The sequence below is a fragment of the Salvelinus namaycush genome, chromosome 39, assembly GCF_016432855.1.
Source record: "Salvelinus namaycush isolate Seneca chromosome 39, SaNama_1.0, whole genome shotgun sequence".
Taxonomy (NCBI): Eukaryota; Metazoa; Chordata; class Actinopteri; order Salmoniformes; family Salmonidae; genus Salvelinus; species Salvelinus namaycush.
In genome coordinates, this window is record NC_052345.1 from 15,653,843 (window position 1) to 15,666,052 (window position 12,210).

Below are 12,210 nucleotides of genomic sequence, written 5' to 3' on the forward strand. Positions count from 1 at the left end.
CATGTTTAACCTGGTGCACCGTTAGCAGGGTGGTGTGTAGGGAGGTGTGTGCGCTTGCGTGCCTGTGTGAGTGCGTATGTGTGTGTGTTCGGGCATCTGTTGCGCTCTTAACAAACCTGCGTGCCCACACACTGCCCTTACACCAGCCAGTCCGACGGGCACAGATGTCTGAGTGAAGGGGTCGGGGGGTGAGGGTGGCACACAAGCTGGCACTGCCAACTACAGCCTCTACCCTCCCCTTTTACCCCTGTCCCATCACGGCTGCATACTGTATCTTACCCGCTACTGTAGGTTGTAGGTCAGTTTACTGTCTAAGGAACACCAAGAGTGATGAGGTCATCACACACACGCACGCACGCACGCACACACGCACGCACGCACTCACACACACACACACACACACACACACACACACACACACACACACACACACACACACACACACACACACACACACACACACACACACACACACACACACACACACACACACACACACACACACACACACACACACACACACACACACACACACACACACACACACACACACACACACACACACACACACACACAAGGGGTATTTAAGTGCTAGGATTGTTTTGTAAAGAACAGCATACATAGACTCAGCTGCTCATCAAACTGGAATTGAAGGGAGAAATGCAGTTCATGCTGCTCTCCTATACGCTCTTAGATAAAGGGTTCCGAAAGGGTTCTTCGGCTGTCCCTATAAGAGAACCCTTTTTAGTTCCAGGTAGAACACTTCTTGGTTCCAGGTAGAACCCTCTTTGGATGGGGTTTCTACATGGAACCCAAAATGGTTCTACTTGGAGTCAAAATGGTTCTACCTGACCCCAACCAGGGTTCTTCAAAGGGTTCTCCTATGGTGACAGCCGAAGAACCCTTTAGGTTCTAGATAGCGCCGTGTTCTAAGAGCGTTGCTCAGGCTGCGGCTGCGTAGCAGAGATTCCCATTCCTCCATCGTTAAAAACACCTTTCTATTCAGTTTGTTTCTATATGTTTCTATTCAGTTTGTTTCTATATGTTTCTATTCAGTTTGTTTATCACTGCTTTGGAGCTTCAACGCTCTCTTTCTTTGTCCACAAATACTTGATTTCCACGCTCAGTGTTGGACTATGCTTCTGTGTTGGAGTATTTCAGTGCAACAGAACAGGGTGTGTTGTAGGAAATGCTGGTGGATGTGGTGAGTTCCTTCTTTCAATTCAGATCACTTTCAGACTCAAACTCTGCATAAAAGTAAGTCATTATCATCAATGATAAGGGTTGTTACAGTTTGCCTCAGTGATGTTCTAGTTTAAAGAACTAGGTTGAAACTCCTCAGGTGTTATACAGCTATCAGGAAAGGTTCAAACTGACTGGACAGGGAAATGATTGAAATTCATTAGGAGACCTTTGGGGCGTCCCACAGTTAGTCAGTCAGGATCTCTCTCTCTCTCTCTCTCTCTCTCTCTCTCTCTCTCTCTCTCTCTCTCTCTCTCTCTCTCTCTCTCTCTCTCTCTCTCTCTCTCTCTCTCTCTCTCTCTCTCTCTCTCTCTCTCTCTCTCTCTCTCTCTCTCTCTCTCTCTCTCTCTCACACTCTCACACTCTCACACTCTCACACTCTCACACTCTCACACTCTCACACTCTCACACACGCACACACGCACACACGCACACACGCACACACGCACACAGTCTTGTACAGCTAACCTTGTGGGGACATACAATTCATTCCCATTCAAAATCCTATTTTCCCTAACCCCTAACCCTAAACCTAACCCCAACCTGTACTCTTAAACATACCCTAACCTTAACCCTAACCTTAACCCTAACTCCTAACCATAACCCTTAACGTAATTCTAACCCTAACACTAATTCTAACCCTAACGCTAATTCTAACCATAACCCTTAATCCCCTAGAAATAGCATTTGACCTCGTGGTGACCAACAAAATGTCCCCAGTTGGTCAATTTTTTGTTTGTTTACTATTCACACACATGAACTAGAAATATATGCACTGAATATGCACTCACTGCACTGTAAGTCTCTTTGGATAACAGTCTCCGTTGAGTGGCATATATTATAGAAAATGTAAAACGGTACACACAGACACACACAGACAAAGACTCCTCTATTCCATGCTCTCCTGGGATCCCTTCCCTGTCCCTGTTTCTGCCACTGACAGGTGAAATAATGGTTATTCTCTCTCTATGTCTCTCTCCTTCCCTCTCTCTATGTCTCTCTCCTTCCCTCTCCCTTTGTCTCTCTCTCCTTCCCTCTCCCTTTGTCTCTCTCTCCTTCTCTCTCCCTTTGTCTCTCTCTCCTTCCCTCTCCCTTTGTCTCTCTCTCCTTCTCTCTCCCTTTGTCTCTCTCTCCTTCCCTCTCCCTTTGTCTCTCTCTCCTTCTCTCTCCCTTTGTCTCTCTCTCCTTCTCTCTCCCTTTGTCTCTCTCTCCTTCCCTCTCCCTTTGTCTCTCTCTCCTTCCCTCTCCCTTTGTCTCTCTCTCCTTCCCTCTCCCTTTGGCTCTCTCGCCTTCCCTCTCCCTTTGTCTCTCTCTCCTTCCCTCTCCCTTTGGCTCTCTCTCCTTCCCTCTCCCATTCTCTCTCTCTCCGCTCCATGAAGTTATTCCTTTTCCGGGAGCATACACAATAAACAAACCAAACAAACTCAATCAAGGGAAACAGAATTTAATCCCCAGAACACTTTGGAAGGTTAAAAAGTGAACCGGAGAAGAATACTAAATCGGGATTGCATCAGTGGAGAGGAGTCAGAGACAAAGGCAGAGAGGGAGGAAGAGCAGGAATTGAGGAAAAGATAGGAAGCACAGGGGTCAGAGTTAAATGGTGGCAGGCTGCTTTTCCTCAACCCGCTGTAGAGGACTCCCACGTGTTTCATTTTTAGTTCTTTAGTTCCTGACACGTCGTCTACTGGTGGGGTAGACACACAAGCATACCAGATAAGGACAGTCAACACCTGATCTGGGATCAGATATTATCCACATATTACGCACTCCATCATGGGCTGTACACTGATCCCCTATCAGTATTAATCAGCACACACAACAGCCTCTGTCTAGCAATTACGTCATGATAAACAGCTTTGGACCCGCGCACTAAAAGTGCAGTTAAGGCACTGAAACATCTGGTGTAGAGACAGCACAGTATCACACAGTCGGAGAGAGAAGGAGAGGACCGATATAAATTAACAAATCCACGTCATGCGTTTGAGGCACAAGACGGCTCCATTAATCAATACTGTGGAGGCTCTGTGTGGATGGACGCCTATTTGAGGCCTGTTGCCTTTTTTGAGCGAGAGAAACGGGCAGAGACAGATGTGAGGAGTGAAGGATGAGGGCCTGTTCTTTTATGACCTCTCGTTCCGCTCCATCTTTCGAGTTCTCCGGGTCCTCCCTCTCTCTCCCTTTCACTATTGTTTACCAGTCTCTCTTCACTTGATCATGTTGCTGAGTGTGCATGACACAATAATAGAACAAACTGCATTCATTGAAGGTGGCAACACGGGGAAGGGAAAGGGAGAACTCACTTTCACTCTTTCTTTCATGTACCTTCCTTCTTTCATTTGCAAAAACTGAATACCACTGAATTCCCTGACTGAATGTGGCAACAAGCAAATGCAATAACAAAACAAGACAACCACCCCCTTCTCTCTCTCTCTCTCTCTCTACTGTACCTCTCTCTCTCTACCTCTCTACCTCTTTCTCTCTCTCTACCTCTCTCTCTCTACTGTACCTCTCTCTCTCTATCTCTTTCGCTCTCTACTGTACCCCTCTCTATCTCTTTCACTCTCTACTGTACCTCTCTCTCTCTCTCTCGACCTCTTTCTCTCTCTACTGTACCTCTCTCTCTCTCTCTACCTCTTTCTCTCTCTACTGTACCTCTCTCTCTCTCTACCTCTTTCTCTCTCTCTACCTCTTTCTCTCTCTACTGTACCTCTCTCTCTCTCTCTACCTCTTTCTCTCTCTACTGTACCTCTCTCTCTCTCTCTCTACCTCTTTCTCTCTCTCTACCTCTCTCTCTCTCTACTGTACCTCTCTCTCTCTACCTCTTTCTCTCTCTACTGTACCTCTCTCTCTCTACCTCTTTCTCTCTCTACTGTACCTCTCTCTCTCTCTCTACCTCTTTCTCTCTCTCTACCTCTTTCTCTCTCTACTGTACCTCTCTCTCTCTCTCTCTACCTCTTTCTCTCTCTACTGTACCTCTCTCTCTCTCTCTCTCTCTCTCTCTCTCTCTACCTCTCTCTACCTCTTTCTCTCTCTCTACCTCTCTCTCTCTCTACTGTACCTCTCTCTCTACCTCTTTCTCTCTCTACTGTACCTCTCTCTCTCTACCTCTTTCTCTCTCTACCTCTTTCTCTCTCTACTGTACCTCTCTCTCTCTCTACCTCTTTCTCACTCTCTACCTCTCTCTCTCTCTCTACTGTACTTGTACAGAGCGTATTGCTGTATTTGATTAAATAAAGGAAACCTTAAGACAGTGTGACCAAGAGGGGTGTATGGTTTTAGGGGGGGACTTGTCTGTCTGGTCTATTAACTGAGTTTGAGCTTTCTGATGTGTGGAGAGTAAGGAATGCAAAAGTTAGGCAGTACACATGGCTAAAGGTTAACGAAGGTGGTGTCAGTGCAGCAAGGTCAGACAGGTTGTATGTATCTGATCACTACTGCAGTAGGGTTGGAAGGTTAGACAGGTTGTATGTATCTGACCACTACTGTAGTAGGGTTGGAAGGTTAGACAGGTTGTATGTATCTGATCACTACTGCAGTAGGGTTGGAAGGTTAGACAGGTTGTATGTATCTGATCACTACTGTAGTAGGGTTGGAAGGTTAGACAGGTTGTATGTATCTGATCACTACTGTAGTAGGGTTGGAAGGTTAGACAGGTTGTATGTATCTGATCACTACTGTAGTAGGGTTGGAAGGTTAGACAGGTTGTATGTATCTGATCACTACTGCAGTAGGGTTGGAAGGTTAGACAGGTTGTATGTATCTGATCACTACTGCAGTAGGGTTGGAAGGTTAGACAGGTTGTATGTATCTGACCACTACTGTAGTAGGGTTGGAAGGTTAGACAGGTTGTATGTATCTGATCACTACTGCAGTAGGGTTGGAAGGTTAGACAGGTTGTATGTATCTGATCACTACTGTAGTAGGGTTGGAAGGTTAGACAGGTTGTATGTATCTGATCACTACTGTAGTAGGGTTGGAAGGTTAGACAGGTTGTATGTATCTGATCACTACTGCAGTAGGGTTGGAAGGTTAGACAGGTTGTATGTATCTGATCACTACTGCAGTAGGGTTGGAAGGTTAGACAGGTTGTATGTATCTGATCACTACTGTAGTAGGTTTGGAAGGTTAGACAGGTTGTATGTATCTGATCACTACTGTAGTAGGGTGGGAAGGTTAGACAGGTTGTATGTATCTGATCACTACTGCAGTAGGGTTGGAAGGTTAGACAGGTTGTATGTATCTGATCACTACTGCAGTAGGGTTGGAAGGTTAGACAGGTTGTATGTATCTGATCACTACTGTAGTAGGGTTGGAAGGTTAGACAGGTTGTATGTATCTGATCACTACTGTAGTAGGTTTGGAAGGTTAGACAGTATCATGACGTTGGCCTGTGGGTAAGGTTTATGAACCCCCCATAAATACCTTTCTCCCTTCCCTCTCTCTTGACTCTACAGAGGGACTCTTGAATAGCCTTTGTTAAACAGAGAGTCTGGGAACATCAAACAAGTGGACGGAAAGGAACCATATTTCGGTACTAGAACCAGTTGAAAATATGCGTTGGTACTTAATGAATATGATGTCAGTTCGGTTGTCATCTGAGACATTATGACTGATGACAGGATGACCTAAACTGTATCTAGGAAAGTCTACATATTATAGTTATCAGATTCACATGGAATTGTTGTGCAATTCAAATGCTTAAATATAAAATGATTGGTGAAAAGATTAAATGTAATTTTAGCTTCCAAATGAGAGATTTGGGTTTTCATAAGGTTAGGGCTCTGCTCAATCAGTGGTCCGCCCCTGTGAAGAGACATGGGTTATAAACTATGAAGCACACCCTTCTCTCCCTCCACTATATAGGCCCTTGATGAAAATGTAAGCATCTGTTCCGGGTACATTAGGATGACGATCCGATGTCAGAAGGATAATAACTACAGAACGAAGCCAACCTCAGCGTGAGCTTTGGTTGCAAATGGTATGAACTTTGAACTCTTATTCGCTACAGAAGTGATACCTCCTAGCCGTTGAGTCAGCAGCGGCCGCTGTAAACGTGGGCTAGGAGAGGACAGACAGAGTATCCCGTCTACCACACAACGACGACACTACAACGTTTCCCGTTCACCACCAGAGACACTCTTCAAAGGACAAAGGACTCTGTTGGGCAACACGGCCTTCCATCTACCACCAACCTATTGAAGCGCAGCTCAGAGTAAATATTTATTGCATTTTCCTTTTCCAAATGGGCGGTAATTTAGAATGCATAAGATTCTGTATTTACGATAGAGTAGCTGCCTACGGCCCGATAGAGACATATCTTCTCCCTTTGTTCTTCAGTCTTCCTGCTCTTTCACTCAAACCCAACCCCCTTTTCTTTGGGTAACCAGCTGTCATATCTGTTCCGTCCGCTGGGGACGTTTTCCTTTATGACATAATTTGTAATCAATGTATGGTTCATTCTGTGTATATGTAATTCTGTGTGATTAGTTAGGTATTTAGTAAATAAATAATTAAACCCAATTTTGTATTGCTGATTCAACTTGTTAGCCAGGGTTCGTGAAGATAACCAAGAATTTACAACTTTCAGATGAGACTGAAATAAGGTGACGATTAATATTGACTGCTATTGATGTAAAATATTACTAGGTCTTTAAGAGTTTATTCGGAAGATAACAGCTCTATAAATATTATTTCGTGGTGCCCCGACTTTCTAGTTAATTACATTTACATGATTAACTCAATCAGGTAATATTAATTACAGAGAAAGGATTTTATAGAATAGCATGTCATATCACTAAGCCAAAGACACGACAACAGGTTGTATATATCTGATCACTACTGTAGTAGGGTTGGAAGGTTAGACAGGTTGTATGTATCTGATCACTACTGTAGTAGGGTTGGAAGGTTAGACAGGTTGTATGTATCTGATCACTACTGTAGTAGGGTTGGAAGGTGTGACATTACTCCTGTGGGTTTCTCTGATCACCATAATGTTACTGTTGATATTCACGTGTCCTGTCCACATCATCTTATTGGTATTTTAATGTTAAATTGTTACATGATTTCATGTTTTGTGAAAAATGGAGTGTTACTAAATGTAATTTTGAGTCCTTGAGACAATGGTGGGAGGCTGGGAAGGCCCAAATACAAGTGTTTTGTCAACAGTATACTGCTCTCTCTCGTATTGAAGTTAAAGAGACTATCAGGGCCCTTGAACAGGACATCAAATCTATTGAATTGAAGTTGCTCACTCAGAATGACACCGGACTAATGACCTTACAGGACAAGAGACATGAACTGAGGTCGTTTCTGCATGAAAGAGTGAAGGGTGCCTTGATTAGGTCTCGTTTCGCTTCCCTCAAGGATATGGATGCTCCTAGCGCTTTAAAAAGAAACTACAGTAGGACAGTCGACATTGCAACGTAAACAGATGGTCTGCCTTCGTCTCCCTGATGGGAAGGTGACCACGGATGACAGTGAAATGCGTCAACATGCCGTGGATTTCTACTCGGCCCTCTATAAGGCGGAGGATTGTGACTCTCTGTGTACTGAACAGTTGTTACACGGTCTTCCTCAATTGGGACCTGAGCAGAGAGTCGTATTGGACCCTGACATTACACTGCAAGAGCTGTCCACAGCAGTTATGCAGCTCTCATCAGGCCGAGCCCCTGGCATTGATGGTTTACCATCTGAGTTTTATAAGCACTTTTGGGGGTTTATTGGGGGGGGGGGGTTATGAAGTGGTGTGTGAATCTTTTCATGAGGGTTCTCTTCCTGTATCCTGTCAACGTGCTGTGCTTTCATTGTTGCCAAAAAAAGGGGAATTTGGCTCTTCAAAAAAATTGGAGACCTGTTGCATTGCTGTGTGCAGAATATAAAATTGTATCTAAATGTCTCTCAAACAGGTTGAAAGAGTATCTGGGGCTGTTGGTCCACAAGGACCAGTCTTACTGTGTACCTGACCTCTCTATTGTTGACAACTTGTTTCTGATAAGAGATGTTTTAGACATTTGTAAACTGTCTGATGTGAATGTGGGTTTGCTTTCTTTGGGTCAGAGGAAGGCTTTTGACCGTGTGGACCACCAGTACTTCTTCATAACAATGAAAGCTTTTGGGTTTGGGGATTATTTTGTCTTGGATGACTTTACTGTATGCTGGGGCCTCATGTATGGTGAAGGTGGGGGGGGGGGGGGGGGGGGGGTGGTTTGAGTAGCCCCATCCCCGTCCAAATTGGTATCAGGCAGGGATGCCCAATTTCAGGACAGTTATATTGTCTGGCAATTGAACCAATGCTTTGTTTTTTAAGAGCAAGGCTTACTGGTTTCTCTGTGCCAGGGGCAATGAAGGGTTCCACGATAGCACTGTCTGCGTATGCAGATGACCTGACAGTTTTTATTACAGGGGGTGAGGATGTTAAGGTTCTCTCAAACGCTTTAAAGGTGTATGAGGGGGCCTTCTTAGCTAGAGTCAATTGGGAAAAGAGTGAAGCGCTGTGGGCAGGTCAGCTTCAGATGGGGTCCGCTCCACGGTTACATGGGGGGCTTCAGATGGGGTCCGCTCCACGGTTACCAGGGGGGCTTCAGATGGGGTCCGCTCCACGGTTACCAGGGGGGATTCAGATGGGGTCCGCTCCACGGTTACCAGGGGGGCTTCAGATGGGGTCCGCTCCACGGTTACCAGGGGAGATTCAGTGGGGCAGAGATGGTATGAAGACTGGGGTTTTTTCTAGGCTCCGATGTCTTTCAGAAAAAGAACTGGGAGGGTGTAGTGGAGAAAGTGTGTGCCAGATTGTCAAGGTGGAAATGGGTGCTACCCCAGCTGTCTTATAGGGGAAGGGTGCTGGTAGCCAATAATCTAGCTGCCTCTACCCTGTGGCACAGACTAATGATTTTACACCCATGGGGGGGTCTGATACAAGAGCTTCAGAGGGATTTTCCGGCTTTAAGCAGCCCACTGGTTCTAGCTGGGTTGACACAGCCTATACATTGATGAGGAGAGCGGGCTGTTTGGGCTTAGACAAGCATCTGTTCCTCTTATAGCTAGAGGGGGGTGAATTGTCTGGCTTGACTGGCTTATGAGTCTGTTATGCAGGCTTGGAGAGTTTTTGTTAAGTCCCGTAAGGCCGGCACGCCACAAGGGATGTGGCTTTTTGAAGAGCCTCTTTTTTACAACACTGCCATCCAGTCCTGTGCTGTGGGTTCAGCCAGCCTACATTCATGCCTGTTAAGTGTGGGGTGAACCAAGCTGGGTCATCTGATGCGGAGCAGGAGCAGATCGCTGGAGGAGCTGGGAGAAAGAGCGGGGATCCAATCATCTGCGATTCCTTGCCAGTACTTCATCGGCAGTATGTGACTGACACTTCCAATTCTGATCGGTGGACGGAGGGTCTGGATTATGTGTTCCCTGTGCTGAATGTTAGTGCTGCGGCGGGGGCATTAGAGGAGGACGTGGGGATGCTGCTTTCCTTGGATACCCCGGAGCTGGAGGAGTTCAAGGCGGTGGGAAAGAAAATCTGTGTAAAAGTGTCCCATGCTTCTTCCCTGGAAGGGGTAAAATCTACGAGGTGGGCGGATGTGTTTGTTCCAGGTGCCTCTCTCTCCCTCTCTCCCTCTCCCTCTCTCCCTCTCCCTCTCCCTCTCCCTCTCCCTCTCCCTCTCCCTCTACCTTCTTCTGTTCCCTCCAGCGTTGGCGCAGCTTGGCGTGGAGGCGCTGGGCGGCCGTGCCCCACTGTGATGCCAGCCTCCTCATGCGACGCTTCATGAAGCTCAGTGACTCTTTCCCCGTGCCAACCAGGTCCAGCAGCGATGACAGGTCTGTACGGAACGCAGCCTATAGGGAGGGGGAGGGAGAGAGAGAGAGAGGGAGAGAGAAAGAGAGAGATCTAAAATCCAAAACAATAAAAGCCTATAACTTTACAGAGATGCCGAGAGAGTGTAAGTAGTGAAGAAAGACACAAGAAGAGGGTGTGAGACGGAGAGAGTGTGGGAGGAAGGATGAGAAGAGAGGAGGTCAACTGGAGCAAGCCTACAGATATACTGAACATGGCATTACATGATAGCTACCCACACAGGCTCCTCTCCCACATTCCCCCTGCAATAGGAACACAGTAGTTCAGAGGAGTGTGTGCAGCCTGTGTTCTCTGGGGAGATAGTACAGCAAGCTAAGTCTCTAGAGGAACCTGTGCTAGTTAAACATGCTATGACTGTGTAATCTAAAAGTCTCTCTCTCTCTGTCTATCACACAGACGCAGACAGACAGACAGACAGACAGACAGACAGACAGACAGACAGACAGACAGACAGACAGACAGACAGACAGACAGACAGACAGACAGAGACACACACACACACACACAAACAGACAGACACACAGACACACACACACACAGACAGACACACACACACACAGAGAGACACACACACACACACACACAGAGACACACACACACACACACACAGAGACACACACACACACACACACACACACACACACACACACACACACACACACACACACACACACACACACACACACACACACACACACACAGAGACACACACACACACACACACACACACACACCTATATACTCACTCAAAGACCCTGCTATAAATGGCCTAGATTATCTGGCTAACAGAATCACAGCTGTAATTAGGAATGTTGCCAAACACTAATAAGCTATTCAATACTAAAGTACAGCAGACAATTCACACAAATACATCCAGCATTCACACTCACACACACAGATCACACACACAAAGACACACACACACACACACACACACACACACACACACACACACACACACACACAGAGACACACACACACACACACACACACACACACACACACACACACACACACACACACACACACACACACACACACACACACACACACACACACACACACACCTATATACTCACTCAAAGACCCTGCTATAAATGGCCTAGATTATCTGGCTAACAGAATCACAGCTGTAATTAGGAATGTTGCCAAACACTAATAAGCTATTCAATACTAAAGTACAGCAGACAATTCACACAAATACATCCAGCATTCACACTCACACACACAGATCACACACACAAAGACACACACACACACACACACACACACACACACACACACACCTTGTGTTCAGGGATCTCTCTGTGTGTAGGTATCTCTGAACCTGGTTAATAGCTGTGCAGGGACTGTATTGACTCAGCCTTGAACACTGTTCTGCAAATAGTATCAGGCACTGAGCTGCATGTTTGAGTGTAAAGAGTTCATTTGTGCTGCGTGTGGAGATTGCTATACAGCAGTACAATGAGAGAGGGAGGAGAGGGAGGAGAGGGAAGAGAGGGAGGAGAAAGAGGAGAGGGAAGAGAGGGAGGAGAGGGAAGAAAGGGAGCAGAGGGAGGAGAGGGAGGAGAGGGAGCAGAGGGACAAGAGGGAGGAGAGGGAGGAGAGGGAAGAGAGGGAGCAGAGGGACAAGAGGGAAGAGAGGGAAGAGAGGGAGCAGAGGGAGGAGAGGGAGGAGAGGGAAGAGAGGGAAGAGAGGGAGCAGAGGGAAGAGAGGGAGGAGAGGGAGGAGAGGGACAAGAGGGACGAGAGGGAGGAGAGGGAGCAGAGGGACAAGAGGGACGAGAGGGAGGAGAGGGAGGAGAGGGAGGAGAGGGACGAGAGGGAGGAGAGGGAAGAGAGGGAGGAGAGGGAGGAGAGGGAGGAGAGGGAGGAGAGGGAGGAGAGGGAGGAGTGGGAAGAGAGGGAGCAGAGGGAGCAGAGGGAGCAGAGGGAGGAGAGGGAGCAGAGGGAGGAGAGGGAGGAGAGGGATGAGAGGGAGGAGAGGGAGCAGAGGGACAAGAGGGAGCAGAGGGAGCAGAGGGACAAGAGGGATGAGAGGGAGGAGAGGGAAGAGAGGGAGCAGAGGGAGGAGAGGGAAGAGAGGGAGCAGAGGGACAAGAGGGAGCAGAGGGACAAGA

At 46.9% G+C, this 12,210-nt stretch overlaps 1 pseudogene; it reads right to left on the reverse strand.

Moving 5' to 3' along the window:
* Positions 1–12,210, reverse strand: part of LOC120032727 — a 171,716-nt pseudogene that overhangs the window by 77,917 nt on the left and 81,589 nt on the right.